This window comes from Rhamphochromis sp. 'chilingali' (genome assembly GCF_963969265.1).
Source record: "Rhamphochromis sp. 'chilingali' genome assembly, chromosome: 18".
NCBI classification, from domain to species: domain Eukaryota; kingdom Metazoa; phylum Chordata; class Actinopteri; order Cichliformes; family Cichlidae; genus Rhamphochromis; species Rhamphochromis sp. 'chilingali'.
This window is the reverse complement of record NC_137945.1, coordinates 33,998,001-34,020,573: the sequence shown is the minus strand read 5'-3', so window position 1 is coordinate 34,020,573 and position 22,573 is coordinate 33,998,001.

The following is a 22,573-nucleotide window of genomic DNA, read 5'->3' as shown; positions in this document are numbered from 1 at the left end:
GGTTAAAAAGGCCCAGCAGCGTCTCCACTTTCTGAGAGTGCTCAGGAGGAACAACCTGGAGGAGAGGCTGCTGGTGACATTTTACAGAGCCACCATAGAGAGCATCCTAACGTACGGCATAACAACATGGTATGCAGGGTGCTCAGCTGCGGACAGGAAAGTACTGCAGAGGGTCATCAACACAGCCCAGAAGATCACTGACTGCTCTCTGCCCAGCCTGGTGGTCACTGCAAACTCTCGGTACCTCAGCAGAGCTGGCAATATCATCAAGGACCACTCTCACCCCAGCAACCAACTGTTTGAACTATTACCGTCAGGCCGACGGTACAGGTCACATAAAACCAGGACAAACAGATTCAGGGATAGCTTCTTTCCCAGAGCTACCACTGTAGTAAATAAGCACAAAAACAATTGAACCTATTCCATACCGTCACTGTCATTATATTATGCTGCTATTCATACTGTCATCATATTAATGCTGCTATCCTGTATATATTGTACATACTATTGTTTGAGTACTTACGATTGTTTTTTTTGTACTTTTTATATTTTACATTTATATTTATTATTGAAACTTGCACCAAGGGAGTGGCACTCCAATTTCGTTGTACTCTGTACAATGACAATAAAGGCTATTCTATTCTATTCTATTCTATTCTATTCTATTCTATCCACTTTATTATCATGTATGAAAGTAACCCGAAAGTGGCCACTTTCAGGAGTAAATCATACAAGCCTTATATGATTCACTATATATGGAGCAAACTAAAGCTGATGCAAATCTTTTCTAAGTTTTTTCTATTTCTTTAACATATGGGTTTTATACATTTTTTCTATTTCTTTTCCGTATGGGTATCCATCCTGGCCCTGTTCTAGCAAGTGTGTTCAACAAACTGAGTTTAAACATAAACTGATTTGATCAACTTTGGGATTAGTTTCCTGTTCCAGAACAACTGATCATAGTTAGTTTAACCCTTTAGAGCCGATCGGAGCGGACACGCTCTGTTTTGCGTAACTATTTTTAAATCCCAGTAGCATTGCAACCACGTAAGCTAGCGTTGTACTTACCTCTTATGCCATCAGCTTGTCCTAAGTCACGGTTTCCTTCCACATATAGCTTTGCAAAAACTGCATAAAAAGCGCTTGCAGGAACAAAAACATAATATTCCAGAAACACGCTTTACCGATCCGATCAGCTGTTCATAACACTTCCTACGTTGGAATAGACGTCAGCGCGAACTTTTGCATTTCCGCCATTACCTGCCCGAAACCGGAAGTGACGTCATTTTCGCGGAAATGTAGTCTTTTTTGCCATCAGGGCCTCAGGGCCTATACTGCTCTTTTTAAAAGTTATCTTTGACTTTATGACTTTCTGTGTCGTTTCTGGGATGCCTAGGACTCATATTGCACTGCTGGAAATAGTTTATTTTGATGCATATGGTGCTTTTTTGCAAATTTGCAGTATAATATTTATTTTCGTTTTTCCTGCAGTGTATAAAAATTGGTGTATTTCAATAATAAAACTATGAAGACACTCAAAATAAATTTCCTGTGGTGGGAAACTATTTTGTGCAACTTTTTTGTATTTACAGTTTTGAGGGATAAGCCTCTTAAATTTCTCTAACTACAAATATATGTTAAAAAATCAAAAACGATTTTCAATTTTTTTGTAGTTTATTGCACTTTTTTGCAATTTATGTAATTACTATGCACTTAATGAATACATATTATTAAAATCTGGGCTATAATGGTTGTATTGATGTATATCAACTTGAAATGCTCCAAAAAATGGCTCCACAGCATGTAAAAATATAATATAAGCTCTGGCGGACTTGGTTCTACGGTAGGTCTTAAAGGGTTAATCAACTCTGAGTTATGCATGTGTGTGAGTAGAGAAACAAATCATCAATGGAGCTGTGATACTGAGATTTACCATGACAACAGGGAAGTAAAGAGCAGCGCTTCATTTTAATCTAGTGGACCAAGGAATATGAACACGTGTCAGCGTTCCATTACGTTACAACTATCTCGAAAAGTAGGAGGAGAGAAAAGAGTCATTTTAATTAGCTAGGCCGACTCTCATCATCACAGAAGGAATAACGTTTGATATAAAACACCCAGACAGCAGACCCCGGGGTGGATCTGCCTTCAACTTGGTTTTTATACAAATTGATTTTGCTACAGTGCATGACCATTTTATTGTTTGAGTAATTATTCAGTAAAAATTTTATCTCTTGAGGGAATGTAACACCCTCACTTGTTTTCTTTTTAAATGGAGAATATCATTATTTCTGTCATAGCTGGATAAGAAATATACAAAACTGTTCCCAGTTGAATTGTTTCTAAACTAGTCTGATCCCAGGCTCTCTTACAGCCATAGCATAGATGTGTTTTGAGTTACTGTTAATAGAGTTCAGTAATTGTTTTATCTATCTGAAAAAATGCAGGGCAGTGTCATAGAAATTAATGTAAAAAAACAATGAACTGATCATTGTGTCTCCGTCCTGGTGTAACTGAAATACTGTAAAAAGTCACAAACTAGTAAACAAATGTCGACCAGCATACCAATGTGTGTGAAACCATGAACCTCTCCAGATGAATTTGCTGCGCTCTAAGCTTTGACAGCGACTTTATGTACAAGGAAATGAGTGGGAGTGTCAGTCAGCTGGTGCAGGCGCAGCAGGAGGGGAGGAGCCACGGAGAAACCAACAACTTTTTACCCTTACTTCTAATGACTAAACCTGACACAGAACAGGTTGAAACCACTGGCTGAAATGCAGCATCAAACCACGCTGGATCTACTCCTCGGGCCTGAAAGCGACATATCTGCTCTAAATTTCAGTTTAGTGATCTAGTGATGGTAAATTTGATTATTTTTACTGAAAAGAGTTTTAAAGAGTCACTCAACAAAGTGAATTGGATTTTTTGAGTCATTTGATTCACTGAGTCAGATGACCAGAAAGTGCAAAAAATGTACATTTTCATGTATATCCTACTGCTAAGATGAGTGATTCTAAAAGAAAACAACTATTTTATAGAGTAAAGAAGAGCAAAAACATTTCTAAAATTAAGCAATTTCCTATCAAAATTGCATAATAAACATTTATTTTGTTTATTTTTATTTTATTAGTTTTTTCTTAAGTGTGTCAAATATATATTTTCTCATCTAAATGTCCACTGAGCTGTGAGCCAGGGGGCGGTAATGCGCCTTAACATTGGTTGCCAACCAAGAAGAAGAAGCTGTGAGCCAGGAGGGAGGGGGTGAGTGAGCGAGTGATTCGTTCGCTCTATGATTCAGCACAGGAGGGAGGGGGTGAGCAGCTCAAATGTGCTGTTAGCATGTTAGCAGAGCGATGCTACTGTGAACCGAGGAGCTATTTTTTTGATGTGAGCTTCTACTCAGGGTTTTTTCTTCCAGTTCAGAGCAGAAATTTTTTTGTTAAGATACTGGATGTTGTGTTTTTCTCCACAATTTTAATTATAAGCTAGATACATTGTTGCCAACAGCAACGGGGATGAGTTAGTGAGTCAGTTGGGCTTGTGAATCATGATTGATGAGTCAGTAAAGTGATTCTCGAGTATTGAACGATTCCTTCATGATTCGCACATCACTAGTCACATCTAGCTCTGGTTCATGTTATAGCAGCCTTCATATTTTAAAATGTGTTTAAACAATAAGTGTTGCTATGCAACCAGCATGCCCGATTGTTGTTTTACATTAATTTTTATGATGACATCTTTGGCTGCTATTGGTGTTGTACCGCACACTCCAAAGTTTATGATGTTCCAAAGTTTCAAAAAAAAAATCTCATAAAATATCAGATTATGTGGCTTTACATGTATTTTAAAATGCAAAAGGGTCACAGTGGCTGAGAGCAGAAGAAGAGTGTCTCCACTGGTGTACACTCTGAGGATCGGGCCCCATTTCACTGCAGTGTCCCCTGACATTCTTCATAGTATATTCATGTTGAATATTGTAAGAGAAGCAATACCGAAGCAAAATGTCCTTGTGCAAACACAAACACTTCCTATGAAAGATTCTCCTTGACAGTGCAAATCTAGGCACAAACAGCAGCTAGAAACAATGTAGCTAATCAGTCTCTGGAGAGAGAAGGCTGCTTTATGATGCTTTAATGCTTGAGTAGGGGATAGTACAAGGGCAGCTGATGGACAGTTGTGAGAGAGTTTTTGTTATCAGATCAAGGTAGTGGCAAAAATATCTGATACAAGCAGTGTGTGGGTTGATTGTGTTGGTACATCTGCAGAGAAGAGAAGAAGAGCTAAGTGCTAAAAAGCTGACGTTAAGTATTAAAAACAATGAAAAGTGTTAACTGCAGACACTGTCTCCAGTTTTCATGCTATGTTTTTGATCTTTGATTATTTTTCATGCTTCTCCCGTTCCTGGTGAACTCTCCTGCTTCTCCCATTGATGTTCCGGCCTACTCGTCAATCAATCAGCATTCGACTGATGGATATGTCATCCACATTTTGGAGGACTGCAAAGGAGCATGTTTGTGATGGGTGAAAATCCCTCTCCACACTCTGTGTGAGTGGAAACTGCACACAGACACATTTGAAGTGCCATAATTTACGATGAGTATTGTGTTTTATGGGGATAAGGAATGTCATTTTCAGTGTCAGGAAAACAAATCTGTATCTGCATTGATATAAAATCCAGTTTTGTTCTCTTTTTAAACAGCATTTTCAATGATTTTGATTTCTCAAAAATAAATTCATAAATAGTTTTTCAAACAATGTTTAAAGTTTGTTTCTGTAAATCCTCTTTCCATGTGACTATTGGCCCCTATATTCTGGAAATAATTAATACTTCTCTTTACACTTGCTCAGTTCCCAGCTATTTAAAACAAGCTATTGCTGAACCAATATTAAAAAAAAACAAATTTGGACCCATCTCTTCCAAGCAGTTGCAGGCCAATATCAAAATTACCATTGGTGTCAAAGATCTTGGAAAAAACTGTTGCAGAACAACTTAACAACTTTTTGTTGAACAATGTTCTGGACATTTTCCAGTCTGTTTTTTTTTTTTTTTTTCACAAATTGCACTCCACTGAAACCCTTTACTTAAAGTGTCTAGTGACATTCTGATGGCAGCAGACTCTGAAGAGTACACTGTTCTGGTTATGTTGGATCTCAGCTCTGCTTTTGATACGGTTGATCACAGCATCCTGATAAATAGGCTGAAGGACTTGTTTGGGATTACTGGTGTTGTTTTAAATGGTTTATGTCTTTCTGAGAGATCTTTTACCGTGTGTATGAATCATGTGCTGTCTGAAACATCAGTTCTGCCTTCTGGGGTACCTCAAGGATCTGTTTTAGGTCCTATTCTCTTTTTGATGTATATACTCCCTCTAGGCCAAATTATCAGAAGTTACAATAATATTTCTTATCATCTCTATGCTGATGACATTCAGTTGTACTGTTCTTTCAAAACTTCTGAGATTTATAAATTGTCATTTTTAAATAAATGTCTCCTGAGATCAAACAATGGTTAAATGACAATGTCCTCCAGTTAAATGCAGATAATACAGAAACATTGATTATTGCACCGGATCACATGCTCTCAGTTTTTTAGACCCTTCATTTCAGTCGAGTCTCAGAAACCTCGGTGTTATATTCAGTTCAATGTCTCTTGAGAAACACTCTAGACAACTTGTCCAGAACTGTTTTTATCATCAAAGAAATATTTCTAAACTCAGGCTACTGGTGTCAAAGGCAGAACTTGAGGTGATTATTCATCCTTCTTCTTGTTTAGATTATTGTAATGGTCTTTTAGTTGTCTCAACAAATCCGCTCTGGATCGCCTTCAGTCTGTACAGAATGCTGCGACAAGACTTTTAACTGGCACAAACAAGAGGTCACACATTGCTCCAGTTTTGGCTTCTCTTCATTGGTTGCCAGTAAATTTTAGGGTCCATTCTAAAAATTTTAGTTGTAACTTTTAGAGCTCTGCACGGTGAAGATCCCCAGTATATCTCTGACCTGTTGAAACCTCATGCTTCATCCCGAGCACTTAGGTCGTCAGCTCAGAGATTACTGGCGGTCCCACGTACTAGCTTTAAAACATGTGGAGATTGGGCTTTTCAGGCACCAAGGCTGTGGAACTCCCTGCCGTTGTCTTTACGCGTTGTAATTATTTTTTTCAATGTTTTATATTACTTTATTTGTATTTCTGATTTTATTGTGAGCCACTTTGTGACTTTTATCTGTGAAATGTGCTATATAAATACATTTTACTTACTTACTTTTTTTTACTACATATTTAACAATGGATTAATAATTGATTTTTTTATTGTAACAAAATAACTATAAATTGTAAACCCCAAAAAGTGACTTCTTCAGTCTCAGCTGACTGCAGGTTTCCCCAACCTTATATACAGTACATTTGCATTAATCAAATGTATTTATTTAGTATGCATTAATTGATCATTAATATGTAATAAGTAAATTGTCATGACCATTAATCAATGGCCATGAGTACCATTCACAGAGAGTTGGGGAATGGCTGCAATCACAGCATTTTAAGTTGGTGACAGATGTACCCTTAGGCCTCCTCCTCGATTCAGAGATGGTCTTTCCCGTTTCACGTAAATGGCCTCCTCGACTCTGCGCTCAAACCAGCGTTCCTCCCTGTTCAGGATGTTACATCCTCATCATTGAAAGAGTGTCCACTGGCCTGTAGGTGTGAATAGACTGCAGAGTCCTGGCCTGATGAGATAGTTCTTCTGTGTTGTGCCATTTCGGGTCCCCCGGCACAAAGAGAGTAACATAGTGTATGCTGTTAAGTGCCAGGAGGATTGATTTATGCACCGGGGAAACCAAACAACCTCTGGCTAAGAGGATGGCCAAATAAAAAAAAAATTACTTTGGGGGATTTCCTTACCTGGATGATTAACCCTTTAAACCCTTTTAAATCCTTGTAGAACCGGAGCTGCGTAAGCTAGCGCAATAATTTTTTTTTGCATATGAAACCGGAGGAGTTGTACTTACATCTTATGCCATCAGCTGGTCCTAGGTCACGGTTTCCTTCCACATATAGCTTTGCAAAAATTGGATAAAAAGCCCTTGCAGGAACAAAAACATAATATTCCAGAAACACGCTTTGCCAATCCGATCAGCTGTTGATAACACTTCCCACATTGAAACAGAGGTCAGCGCTAACGATCGCATTTCCGCCATTTCCTGCCCGAAACCGGAAGTGATGTCATTTTTTTACTTGTAGGCCTTAAAAGCCTACTACTGGTGTTTTTATAAGTCATGTTTGACTTTATGCTTTTCTGAATAGTTGCTGGGATGCTTAGAAATCGAACTGCACTGCTGGAAATAGTTTATTTTGATGCAAATGCTGTTTTCTTTGCAAATTTGCATCATAGGATTGTTTTTCGTTTTTCCTACAGTATATAAAAGTTGGTGTATCTCAAAAATAAAACTATGAAGACACTCAAAATAAATTTCCTGTTGTTGTAAACTATTTTTTGAAACTTTTTTGTTGCAAAAAGATAAGATAAGATAAGCCTCTTAAATTTCTCCAAGTAGAAATATATGTATAAAAACCAAAAACGATTTTCAATTGTTTTGTAGTTTATTGTATTGTAGTTATATGGACTTAATGCATACGTATTATTAAAATATGGGCTATAACAGTTGTATTGATGTATAGCAACTTGGAATGCTCCCAAAAATGGCACTACAACATGTAAAAATATAAAGTAAGCTCTGGCAGACTTGGTTCTATGGTAGGTCTTAAAGGGTTAAGCATGCATCAAGATATAATTTATAAATATAAATAGCTATTCATTATTAATATATAAATTAATTGACTAAACTAATTACTTATTCATTAAATTCTTCAGTGACTTACTCGGTCCTGCATACATCTTCATAGCTTCGTAACATAACCAGTGCTTTATGGTCAGCATGCACATTGACATATGTGAAATATATGTGTAGCTGGCCTCAGTATTTATAGGTGTTAATTTACAAAGGTATGTGGAAAATGGCATAAATGTAATGCTGAAAAAAACTTTTTCTGCCCAGTGGGGTTATAATTGTTGATAAGAGTGCTGATTTATTTGCAGGGGAAGGAGAACATGTTATCAAAATAATTGTAAAACTGAAATCGTGTATTTCTCAACCTGAATCCATTCGTCCATCTGTTCCTCCATCCTGTTGCAGGGTCAAGTGTCTTTAAAGCCCATCATTTCCTGATCTCAGTAACACTTCGATGAAACAGAGACAGGGTGAGGAAAGCCACTCACCCAAGTGCCTCTTGTATGAATGGATAGAGCAAAACAAGTTAATGGTTACAGTGAGTGAATGGTTTGTACTGTAACTACTAACTTGGTTGCAAGTTATTTATGCAGCAATTGAAAAATATCGGTCTTTTTGTTACTGGTCCGTATACACACACACAGAGGTACTTTGAGTCTGCTTTTACTTTACTTTTCTAATAGAAGTTAAAAAATCTGGTATTAATGAGACAGATCAGAAGAGTGTACGACTGATGTCTGAATTTGACTTAATAAATACCACCATTATCACACAGACTGCATAATGAAAAAAGAATCATGTTTTGTGTTCTTCTGTGCCACCTACAGGGCAGATTGCAGGTTTGTACAGTGGAAGGATTTTTGTTCATATCAAGGCCACTAATTTTCTTTCAGCTGCCTCGCTGTCTCTGGAAACAAACGCACCTATAAATCCTATCATTAAATCCTATCATTATTGAAATGAACTGGATGTAACCACCCATCCATCCAATCATCCATTCTCTTTCACTTATCCAAGCCTATCCCAGCTACCATAGGGTGAGAGGCAGGGTACGCCCTGGTCAAGTGTGTCTGAAAAGAGAGACAGCCATTCACACCTATGAGCAAGTTAGACTCAGCAGTTAACCTAAGCTCACTAACTGCATGGCTGTAGGAGGAAGCTGATGTACCCGGAGAGAAGCCGCACAAACACGGGGGAACATTCAAACTCCACGCACGCAGCACACACACACGGCAGCGTTGATGTCACATTTTCGAATGGACTCAGTTTGCTTGGAACCCTAAAAACCGAATCAAGTCGAATCAAGTACGTACTTATGGAAAAGAGGCACTGACTGATGACAAACTATGGAAGTAATACATCAGTGCAGCAGAGTCACATCTTACTTATCACTCTGCTTTCTCTTTTGATGTATCAAAAACCTGTTTTAATTTACAATTTACTCCCAGGTGTTTCCTTTAAATCCAAAACTACAATAAATACAATGAAATTCATGTTTTTTAAACTGTTAATAAGCTTGTGTCAAATATGAGCCCACGTTTATTGGTTTGCTGACACTTTTAGTAGAGAACAGTGGTAACAAGGCATACCTTGGTTTGATTAAAATGCACAGCACATATGTTGCTCATACCCAGATGAATGCCAGCAGTCCCCCCCCCCCCCCCCCCCCTCATCTTTTCTTCTTAATATGTGTGGCTCTCTTTGTTAACAGGAAGCTGAGCAGTATGATGGAGTGACTTAGCATTTCAGTCACTGATGATGTGCTCTCTCTTTCTGTGAGGTCAGTGGACAGGACAACAGTGATTATGCAAACGGATCTCTCTAAGAGCCATGTGTCTGTGGCTGCTGTTTCCCACAGACTGCCTACTGAAAGGCCACAAAAATGTGATTTGCTACTATTAAACACAGAACACATTTACATGTTTAAATAGCACATTGTGGCATTTAATGTCTTTTTTATGGTTGTATCTAGATTTGCATGAACAGAAAGAATCAAAGTTCAGGTAGAAAAACCATTTCCTCCTGGGGTTCAACTGGTTTAAGGTAAAATAGCAGATAATGCGGGTATACTGTATTCAACAACTTGTGCTATGATGAATGGGTCTGTCAAAGAGCTAAAACTCACATCAGTGTGTGTTCATGGCCATTGTTGTTTGCTGGATCATGTGCGTGCGCGCACACACGCACACACACACACACACAGAGCACACTCAGCACACTCAGTGTTATTTGTGCAGCGATGAAGGCTGCTGGCCCACACAGTGTCAAGTCTTATTAGAGGACTGAGCTCCTTGTAAACAATGACACCAGAGCTCTTGTGGGGGGGCGGGCAGTAAAGCTGCAACAAGGAGAAAACCTCTGTTCTCATGTTCTCGTGTTACTGAACACCCTGTGGGCGTGACCTATTAACTACCTGTCAAACTATAGTTTGGCCATAACTAGGCATTCCTGATCCCACACACAACTGGAAAAATTTAGTCTCACAACCATTTAATGAATTAACATTCAAGTTATTTCTTATCATTATACATTCTGACACTTCAAATGCTTCAGGAGCTGTCCGCTCAGCGCTGCATCGGCACCACGGAAATACACGGATACATCCGTAGACTCGAGACAGAATTCACAATGTGTTTTCAGGACTTTCAGGTGTATGGACCAATGTTTTCTTTTCTGATCAAACCAGAAAGCTTTAATGAGCAGCTGGGTTTGTCTCGCATTAACTGCCGGAGTTAAGGCTAGTTAATGCGATATCAAATTGCGGCTGATAGAACTGAAAAGCTCGACTCTGTGGGGTCAAAGTTTGCAGAACTACGAACGGAGCTGGAATCCACAGCTGTGCGTGTTCATGGAGCTGCATTTCCACCTGCTGGACATCACTACCTGACAAGTTTAACTGTCTTCAGAACATTGCAGAGGCCTTATTGACAGTATTTGGCTCTACATGTCTGTGTGAGCAGATTTTCTCTCACATGAGTCCTCAGGTAGCCTCTGAATGCTGGACACTCGGAGACCTGTGTCTCTGAAAAGTATTTCTTTGTGCCCCCCCTCTCCCTGTTAATGCCCTACCTGGCCCCCTGGCAAAACTTTGCTAGATCCGCCCCTGCACAGTTACCAGCTGTCAGCTACTTAGAAAAGGATCCTGGTGTTATTTGTCTCCCAGAAACAGTTCATAACTTCAACTCATTCATGTCACCTAAAAGGTAAACCTGTTTCTCCATCACCTGTTCAGCTCTGATGATTCAGTAAGGACATCTCCTGGTTTCCTCTTCATGTTTCCCTCTCACCACATATCCAAACCGACATCATGACCAGCAGCTTTACAGCTGTGGCTCTGGGATTCCCAGAGTATTTCTTCACTCACTAAGGGAGGATTCAGGGTCACCTGGTCCAGCCCTAACTATATGCTTTAGCAAAAAGGAAAGTTTTAAGCCTAATCTTGAAAGTAGAGATAGTGTCTGTCTCCTGAATCCAAACTGGAAGCTGGTTCCACAGAAGAGGGGCCTGAAAACTGAAGGCTCTGCCTCCCATTCTACTTTTAAATACTCTAGGAACAACAAGTAAGCCTGCAGTGCGAGAGCGAAGTGCTCTAATAGGGTGATATGGTACTACAAGGTCATTAAAGATAAGATGGGGCCTGATTATTTAAGCCCTTGTATGTGAGAAGGAGGATTTTGGATTCTGGATTTAACAGGAAGCCAATACAGGAGAAATCTGCTCTCTCTTTCTAGTCCCTGTCAGGACTCTTGCTGCAGCATTTTGGATTAACTGAAGGCTTTTCAGGGAGTTTTTAGGACATCCTGATAATAATGAATTACAGTCGTCCAGCCTGGAAGTAATAAATGCATAAACTAGTTTTTCAGCATCACTCTGAGACAGGATATTTCTAATTTTAGAGATGTTGCACAAATGGAAGAACGCAGTCCTACATATCTGTTTAATATGTTCATTGAAGGACATGTCTTGTTCAAAAATGACTCCAAGGTTCCTCACAATGTTACTGGAGGCCAAGGTAATGCCATCCAGAGGAAGAATCTGCTTAGATACCATATTTCTAAGATTTTCAGGGCTGAGTACAATAACCTCAGTTTTACCTGAATCGCTACAGGCTGTCTAACTTTGCATGCCCACCAATACTATTTCCATTTGGTTAGCTATTATCAGTTTATCCGTCTGTATGCAGAAGTCCCACAGGATCTTAGCTCGGACATTCTCAACCACCCTCGGTGGGGTGTCCTATTTTGAAATTTGGGACTTCCAGGCCATACTTGGCACAGGTGTTCCTCTTTACTAGGCTCCATGTATACCCAGCCTGCTAGCATCTTGACCACACAGGTTGGTCAGTATTGTCGTACAGTCTCGAGTGACTGTTCTATCTACCAATAGCTGGTGTTTTGCCCCTCTGTTGTTCCTGTCAGTTCATCTTAGCTGCTATGATGGCTTCCATGTGGTGCTGAGGCAGGTTATTGGCTGGTATTTGGATGGGACTATTCCCTTATGGGGCTCCTTGCGGATCAAGACTGTCCGACCTATAAGACCTTCTTCTAGTATACCTCCTCAAGTGACTATTCAAGGCTATAGGTCTTTGCTGGGCAGTTTCGAAGGCTTCAGGTGTTTTTTGTGTTGTTTTCTTTTTGTTGTGTTTTACATGGCCCAGGCCCATAGAAAACGGGTCTAGCCTGGATCTGGCATCAAGCTGGCACTTCTGACTGACCCTATGTCATGGCAGAGTGTATGTCAACCAGATGTGGGCCAGGTCTGGCAATGATGGCACTGTTTATGTTCATAAATTCCTATTTTAGTTAGAAAACCCAAATGCCATGTTGTAATACTATACTGCTATGGTAGCCAACATTTCAAATATAGCTTTGATAGGTTTGTGAGTGTACACTTTATCCAAAACCTAGAGTTTACTCATGTCTACCACTGGGAGGCTGTAGCTCTGGAGGTAGAGCAGGTTCCCTACTGATTGGTAGGTTAGTGGTTCGATCCCTGGCTCCTCCAGTCTACATGTCAAGAGTGTGAATGTGTATGAATGTAGTTAGGAAGCACTCAGTTTAGAGAAAGTGTTTGATTAGGTGAATGTGGCATGTTGTATAGAGCACTTTGAGTAATCTGGGAGAGTAGAAAAGTGCTATATAAGAATCAATCTATTCACTGTCTCAAAAGAGTTTTGTCATGTTACTTTTGCACTATTATGCACATGTTGTTATTACATTGCTTGATTAAGGTACACATTAGTGTGACATCTGGGGCCAGAGCTGAAACTGTTCTGGGCCAACACAGGGCCACCAGTGTGTCTGCAACTGGCCTGTGGCTGCACACAACTTACACATGGCCCACATACCGCAAAGAATGACGGCCTTTTGGTGGCCCAGATAAGGTTTTCCAGAGGTAGCCCACACATGGGCCAGCAAAGGACCACCAGTGTGTCTGCAACTGGCCCTGTGCTGGCCCATGTGCTGGCCACATCTGGCAAACCAGATCGGGGTCACCAAAGGGCCGTCATTCTTTGCGGTATGTGGGCCATGTGTAAGCACATTGCGTGGGCCAGATCCAGGCCATACCAATTTTGCTATGTGGGTATATGGGATTAATGTACTTAAACCAGGCAACGATCCTAGGCCCTCATCCAGCTGCCACCCACTTCCACTTCTAAAGTTAGACCTTAAAATACATGAATGTTGTTTTATGGCAAGGTCCTTGCCAGAAGATTAAAACAAAATATTCACAAAACATTGTGACCAAATAGTGTGTTTTTTCTGTTTGTTTGGAAGTGTAGCAATCATGTTGTTGTCCAAAGGCCAAAAAATACCAAATTCATTGCAATAGGAGTGTTTTCTGCAGAAGGCTTATCTCCATATAAGGAGATGAGATGCAGAGGAAGAAACAAACCAATACCAGACATAAGGCCACCCTCAACTTTTTCTACCAATCATGTTAACCAATCATGATGAGAGGTGAAACGTCTTCCAGCAACTTAAAGAAGTCCAGACGCTTTTCTTTGCAAGCTCCTTTGACTACGATGACCTGGATGACTGAGAACCTTCACAGACAATCATGTTAACATTCTGTGACCCGCAATAAAAGTGTTTACTGCCTGGGCGCAGTGGCCTTTGGCTCTGGTGCCAATGATGATCCGGGTGAGAGTAAGAGTGATGGATATCTGAGAAGAAAGTATATTCCCTATTGTTGGGTCTGTGTTTCCACAAGCCCCACTGGTTCAGAAACTTATTCTCGTTAACGACAAAAACAAGACGAACATCTTTTACTTGCTAGCAAGGGAGGCCCCAGACTGAGCCAGTCGCTCATGGTTTGTTTAACGATATTTGTGGATTGCCAGTTGCGCTTAGTTCCAGCTATACTGAGCTGAGGTCACCCCCAAGAACAAGTGAGCAATCTAGAGTATACTTAAAAAGAGTCAAGAATGAGGGGTCATCAACCTTTGGGCCATATATTCTGTAGAATACATAACTTTTTGTAATACTGCTACTCACCTTTGCCTAGACTTATAGCAAGCTTACACATTAAACACTTTAAGAAACTCAGGTGTTTTAAGTTCATCTGTAGCTATGGCATGGTAAATGGCCTGTATTTGTATAGCGCTTTACTAGTCCCTAAAGACCCCAAAGCACTTTACACTACCAGTCATCCACCCATTCACACACTGGTGATGGCAAGCTACATTGTAGCCACAGCCACCCTGGGGGGCACTGACAGAGGCGAGGCTTCCGGACACTGGCGCCACCGGGCCCTCTGACCACCACCAGTAGGCAACGGGTGAAGTGTCTTGCCCAAGGACACAACGACCAAGACTGTCCAAGCCGGGGCTCGAACCGGCAACCTTCCGATTACAAGGCGAACTCCCAACTCTTGAGCCACGATCGCCCCCATGTTGTGGCAGGTCTGTGATTCTCTTTCAGTAAGATAACATCTACCTGTAGTTTTTTTTAAAAACTGATTAAAGATCTTTAACCTCATTCTGGAACCAGCTCCATGCAAATTCCATGTGATAAATCTTAGTGGACCCATAGTTGTGTGTGTGTTGCCAATGTTTAATGCTGTGAGTGACGCTCAGAGTGTGAATAGAATGAGTAAAAAAAACACGTGTGGTGAGAGGCTCCACAAGAGTGCAATACATAGACCCAAGTAGTGCTTGGTGTTGTGTCATTATATGTGTGCACATTAACTTATATCAGTGAGCATGTGCATGCCTGTGTGTGAGTCCTATATGTCTGTGTGCACTGTGAGGCTGTAGTGGATGTGCTGATGCTGAGTGTGTATGTGCGTAATCGTGCAGATGAAATAATCATTGTGTAAAGATCGAGGGTGCAGAAGCAGAAGAAAAAGAAAAAAATAATTGGGAAGTGATTGGGGATGAGAGGGAGTGAAAAGAGATAGGAACAGTCCATAATGTTAGAGAAAAGCTGTGTGTGACTAAATATGAAAACAGCTGATCTCCCAGCCAATGGATGTGGTGGAAGGTGATGCTCTTCACAGTGTCCTCCAGGAACACGTTCTCACTCCCAAAGCATAACATTTTACGCTAGGTGACAAATCGTCAACATATTACGTTTTCGGCTACCCACCACGTTCCTAAATGACGACCTCGGAAAAATGAGGAAATATGAGGACCGTCTGGACTCAATCTACACATGCTCGCTCTTTTTCTTCAAATCGCTTGGAAACATGCTATTTTATGTCATTAAAGTCCTGGTTAAGCTTAGGAATAAGGTTATGGTTAGGGCTAGGGATAAGGTTAGGTTTAGGCCTGGAATACAGGGCCGGAACGTCTATTACCGCGGGACCATCATTACACTGGATTTCATCCATAACCCGGCGCGTACCACAACAACGCGGAAGGTCTCCTTTCGCGTTCCTCATGTTCCTCGACATGACAAAACGTCGGCATGTTACGCCTCGGGAGTGAGAACGGGCTGCCTCAAGAAGCTTCACGTGGGTCTTGATGAAGATTGGATAGTCCGCTGTCCTCTTCCCTTACTTGAAAAACTGCACAGCTCCTGTTGTCTCAAGAAGCAGAGCAACTACGGACAAAGGTTTCGGCCTGTCTCAGCAATGCAAAGCCCCCAGCATCCAACATCAGCATGGAGGAGAGGAAGGCCATTTAAGTCAAGGAGTCAAGGAGGCCATTTACATGAAAAGGGAAAGACCATCTCTGAATCAAGGAGGGGGCCTAAGGTTACATCTGTCACCATCTTGCAATGCTGTGATTGCAACCATTGCCCAACTGTCTGTGAATGGTACTCATGGCCATTGATTAATGGTTGTTGATCAATGGTCATGAGAATTTGCATAATCATGATGAAGGAACTGACCTCACAGCCCAATTATTCCTTCAGTGGGCTGGTTTCAGTCATTATGCAAATGTACTGTTTATAAGATTGGGGAAACCTGCAGTCAGCTGAGACTCACTTGGATGAGTGACAAAACGTTTCTCCCAGTGAAAACGCTACGTCCAGATGAACAGAATCAACCTTTGGAGATATCTACGGGGGCCCTGAGAGGCCAAACGGACTGCAACTTCAGAAAACACCAGCAATAAGAAAAACGCTGCAAAAGCACACAAAACACAATGGAAATAGGAAAAACGAAAACACAAATAGGAAAAAACACAACAGAAGTGTTTCTGGGGAGACAATAACCCGACGGACCAGTTGTAGGAAGTAAAAACATGGTAGCGTGTTTTATCATGATTCATATAATACTGATGACAGATTTTTAGGCTAATACTTACGCTAACACACTTACCTCTCATCTTTCCTCACAAAACCGATAGATCCTCCACTTCTTTTAAGTGTCTCCCAGAGCTCCGGGAGATGACGTCACACAGGTCTTCCCCAAACCCACTCCCCCACCCCCTTTTGGCAGCAATCGGCTGACTGTCGCGGTAACGGAGGCTAACCATGTGTGGCAGGATGAATGTTATTTCTCGGTTCAACCCACTTTCGGCCTGGCGCATTAGGGGGGCGCTAGTATAAATAGTGGCCATTTGAGCATTCCTGGATCGCTTATCTGTGATCTCCTTTTTGGTCACCTGACTTCCCTTGGTGTTGCAGAGATCATTTGCGGGTTACCCTTCTGAAGCCTCCATAACGGCTGGTCATAGCTGTAGAAGCCTCCTATGAGCCACTCCGTTCATGATTCATGACGCTGTTTACTCCGAAGTGTGGGCCTTAGTTTTACAGAATGCTACGCTAACTGAAGTGCTGCTGCTTTGCTTTTACCGTCTGTTCCTGTTGCGAGGTTTCTTTTCCTGCTGCTGCCAGCCTTTTAAAGTGGACAGCGGTGTGGACAGCGACCATATGTATGCCGGCTACGGGAGTCGGCTGGCCTGCACATTGATTGAATGGATGATTAACTTATAGTTGGGCAGACGGCAAGTTGGAGCAATATGGCGATTCTGTCTGCTCCAGATTTTAAAGTTTTATCTAGATTGAATGTTGTTTTGATTTGTAGTTTGGATTTTTGTTACGCCACTGGTGGGAGGCCCTTTTTCTAGCTGCAGATCGCCAGTGTGGTCCTGCAGTTGGGTTATACCCCAGCGCTGCATATTAGTTTTGTTGTAATATATTATAATTTTCATTTTTTCTTTTATTCAGATGCAGAGGGCTGACGTGGAGGACACTGGGGGCGCCTTGGTGGTGGGAACTTTTGAGTGTTACACACCTGTCTTCTTTTAGTTTATTAGTGTGAGTGTGTGATAGTGTGCTGCACTTGTGTATTGGTGTGTTTTCTTTTCTTTTTTGGGGGTTTTGTGCGTGGCATCCCTGCCCCTCCACTGGTAAGCCTCGGCTCTGAATATCTTTTTTTTAAGCATATTTGTACATTGATCTTTATGATTGTGCTTTTATATGTTGTTTTAAATAATTAATAAATTGTCAAACTGTTTTATCATTGAACCTCGTCTCTGTACTGAGTATAATAAACCTAAGTGCCTTCTTGGTGATTAGTGTTACTTCCAGTATTCTCTGGGTGAAATTCCCAGGGTGGCGTTGTCTTTTAAACTGAAGAGTATTTACTTTATTTCCACCTCGTGCTGCTACACATGGTTGATAACGCGCCCCAGGTTGTGCAAATAGACGAGGAAAAAAGAAAGGTACGTCGTTTTACCACATTCCCAAAATCGAGCTAAATTGATTAGCACCATTAAACGAGCCAGGAGTAAGCAAAACAAGACTGAAAAATGGGACCCTCCAGCCGTCGGTTTCCGTTTGTGCAGCGATCATTTCATACAAGATATACACTTTCCAACATAAATATTTCATTATTTACTAGACTATCATTGTAGTTTCTGATGAGTGCAAAACCACATAGTTGCATGCATCGTGGGCTTTCTGTCGTGCTTTCTAAGTTAGCAAGCTGTAAAGTAGAAATACTGAAATGTTTGTTTATTTTCTAGTCAGAAAGAGCAATAATCCATTGAGTCTGGACTTTATTCCATCTATTTTCAACTATGTTCCATTTCCAGAGAAGAGGAGAAAAAAATGAGACTGGATGTGTTCAAATGGTAAATGGCCTGTATTTGTATAGCACTTTACTAGTCCCTAAGGACCCCAAAGCGCTTTACACAACCAGTCATCCACCCATTCACACACTGGTGATGGCAGCTACATTGTAGGGTACATGTTGTCTCTGCATTTTTTAGGGGCGCACTGACAGAGGCAAGGCTGCTGGACACTGGCGCCACCGGGCCCTCTGACCACCACCAGTAGGCAATGGGTGAAGTGTCTTGCCCAAGGGCACAACGACCGAGACTGTCCAAGCTGGGGCTCGAACCGGCAACCTTCCGATTAAAGGCGAACTCCCAACTCTTGAGCCACGATCGCCCCTCACCGTTCAACAGAAGACAGAAAGCAGAGCTACGATGGATAGAGCAAATAAAGCTATCTGCAGAAGGCACCCCCCCAAGGTGAAAATATCAAAGTCTTTCTCTAGTTAACTGTTGTAATATATGTTGGACCTACTTGTTGTTCTGTTGCAAGTTGGTCTTTTACTCTGACTATCATACTTAAATTAATGTATGTAAAAGATCTTCAGCCCCACTTTATCCTACTTGGTAAAATTATAAACCAAAACGTTTCTGCACAATTGGTTCTAAGTTTAGCACAAGCTAGTAGTGGTATCATGTACTGTAGTAGTATACTGTAGGAATAGAATGATTAACAAAAATGCGGTTTATATCTTAACACCTCTCTTTATATACTTCTTTTGTGTTTTAACCAGTCAACCAAGCTATTATCCCCAAGATAACAGCAATACTCCTACTGCAGACCAAACTTCCATCTCACAGCATTTGAAGGACTCCATCAATGAAGAACCTGGAAATGATGTCCTGCCTGTTCTCCATGAGAATGTTCTGTTAATTAGCACTGAAACATGTGTTAAACGCCTCCAATCTCTTGAGCAAGAATGCCAAGCTCTGAGGACTGAAAATGTGTTGCTGAAAGAAAAAAACAAATAACACTACACTGAATAAACCGTGTTTAACATGTTTTCAGCAGTACTTGTTAATGTTAATGAAGCTTGGAATGAACTTGTCCTTTGACTTTTTGGTTTTTAATTTCAAAATTGACTCAACCACTGTTTCAAGGCTTTTCAAACACTGTATCGGTGTGATGCATTGTAGACTGGTGCCAAGTCTAGTGTTGTAGCCTGACAGAGACAATCTGTGCTATATGCATTTCGGAACAGCAGCTTTGAGAAGACTGTTTGCATCATAGATTGTTTAGAAATATTTCTAGAGAAACAGAGTTGATTGCTATGGAGGACCACAAGAGCCACGCGCATTGAAATAAAGAATTCTGTGCTTAAATAATGAATTGTAGAATAAAATCTGCATGTGTAAATTCATTTTTGAATTCTAATTTAATAAACTGATTTTTAAAATGCTTTTTAAATCTTCATTTCAAAAATCATTTTCGAATTCCACTTTAATAAACTGCATTTCAAAATCCATTTCCCGTTCCTGTTCGCTCAGGGATTAATTTTGGATTGGCTGTTGGATTAACAACTTCATTTTAAAAATCCTGCTGCTATTCAAATTAGAAACTTCCTGGGATGTAAGGAGCTCTCTGATTGGTTGGTCAGACACAGGCTGTCTGCCTGGATTTTTCTAGCTCATAGCTTCGCCCTGCTAAGAAGCGTGTATGCTTGTACAAAGGCGGTTCAGCCTCAGGATTTACACTCGGCTCGACACGGATATGTGAAGAATGAAGGGACCCTGCAGCCAAACGGAGAGCCCAACCTCTGACTGAGTGCCTGTTTACTCAGTTTGACCACCTGTGAAGGTAAGGTGCTAACATTGCTTTTTTTTTTTTTTTTTTGCCTGTCCCGTTTGGCTCTTTTGCCATCAGAATTGTTGTCTAAAGGCAAACAAAGATGCCCAACGGATTTACTTTACCAAATTGACCATCCCAGCCTTGCCGTAATGGTCCATTTGATTCACCTTTTATTGTTTATTTTATTTTCACTTACTGAATACGGGACAGACTTGACTGGGAGAAAGAAAGAGGTGGTAACATTGCTAACGCTAGCATCACCACACGTAGCCCCGTTATTTTAAGATCATCTTAGCTTATGAAAATTTTACGTCGCAGCTGTACGAGCTAGCTACGTGTTTTGTAAGCTGCTGTGCTCTTCACAAATAAAGCTGGAAGCAGCTCAGACTATTAGAACCAGCACTGAGTCCTGTTACATTCATACAGTGTTAGAGCAAATGCTGCAGCCTACAGCCTTTAAACTAGCGATTAAAATGCTGACAGTAAACTCGTCAGTCCAGATGTTACCACATTACTTTGTGATACTTAAGAGTTAAAACAACTGAGACAGGCTGACTAAAATAACAGCTGTCAGTTCTCTCATTCCTTATATCAAGACTGGAGATCACACTACTGATTTCAGTTCATTTAATATGTGAGTGCACAGATTCATTCTCAACTGGACATAAACGATGATCAAAGGTTGTATATATGATGAATTCATCAAATCCCAGCCTCTAACACAGTGCGCTGAATCTTAGCTTTGAATGTCCAGTATATTCTAATCAGTGCAATTCACTGAACATTCACAAACATTCACTGAACCTACAGTATCTACACCTGTGTGGCAAATGTGTGGTAAAGACACAGATAATGAAATGTAATTATTAATACAATATACATCATGAAAAACGAAAGCTGAAATTAATTCAGTTTAGTACTTTTCTCTGTGTGCTCTGTGATTTTAAAGGCCTTAAATTCTGTGATATATACTGTAAATGATTTTCACAGAGGTCTTAAAGTAGTTAAATCACTGCTGATAGTCTGGTTGTTTATATTTTCACGTTTTTGTGTCTGTAGGGCTGTTTGATGATGATTTGGACTCCTCTGGGAGATGAGGACACACCCACATCTGTTCCATGCTGCAGCCATGGATGGTGTTACGGCTCTGAGGCAGCTTTGGGCCATCAGACGCACACACTGGAAAACCAGCACCTGGACTTCAAGCGAGTTCAAACATTTCTGGCCTCTTATCACTTAGATTTCTTAATCTTAACAGTGAATGCATTTAAAGCAGGAACTGCACACCTAGCCATCAAAAGTTTGGCAGCATGAGTACTGCAAAGTTTTGTAGGGTCCTTGTTAAAAATTCCACAAGCACCACGTTTGTCATATAAAGTTCAATTTTGTACAGTACATTGTTGAAATTATAAACTATATATTCTAGTTATCCACTTTTCAGTATTTTTTGAGTAAATGGATGTCAGTGATAAATCAGCGGTGATTCACCTGCAAATGTTTTTTAACAAACTTTGTTTTTTGTAGAATTTATCAGCAGCTGTGGAGAGATGCATTTGAATATCTTCTGGTTCCACTTTTCCTAACCTGGAAGCTGAGGATGGCTGATTTCTGACAAAGACACACACCTCCGCGCTTATCATGGGTGTTTCATCCTCCGTGCAGCAATTCCAGAGAAAACGAGAGAGCAACGACCACCCATTAAGACCAGCCAGAAATCTGGCCCTTTTTGGCAGCTGTGGAAACTTCCAATAAGAAAGTTTGCATTCTTAGAACAATGCTGGGTCATGTGTGATGTGTCATATGAGGATACTACATTTTGATTTAATTCTGCTCAATTACGTGTTTTGATCGTTGATCCAGTATGGCAGCTTTGTGTTGTGCTGCAAGTTAAAACCCATTGTCCTCATGAGCACAGCATCTAACAACTCTCCTTAAAAAAGTCGATGGACTTTAACTGGACACAATGGTTTCCAGTGGGAGATACATTCATCACTCATCCGTGACACTGGAGAAGTCACCTGGATGAGTGATAAAACAATTTTCCGAGGGGTGACGTAGGAGCAGCGACATGAAAAGACACGTGGCTGAGTTGCTCTGTGGGGATACGCTATTTTTTCAAATTGGGCACTAGCGCGTTATCTGTCGTCAGCTGAGTTATCACTGCAAACGTGCGCATCACCTAAGGGAACTTTGCAACAATGTCAGGATCCAAAAACACCAGAAAGACTGATGGAGCCAAGGCAACTGATAGCAATGCTACATCCCCGGACACGGCCGCGCTAATGGCTGCCATAGCTAACTCGGAGAAGAACGTAGTCGCCAAAATTTCTACGCTGGAAGCAAAAGTCGAGACCAAGTGCCAAGCTCTTAATGAGCTGATCGATTCGCTTCGCAGCAATGTTTCTGACCAAACAGATGAAGTGCGGACTGAACTTTGTGCTAAGATTGATGCTCTAGCTACTACCTTCACTGACCACCATAGCCGG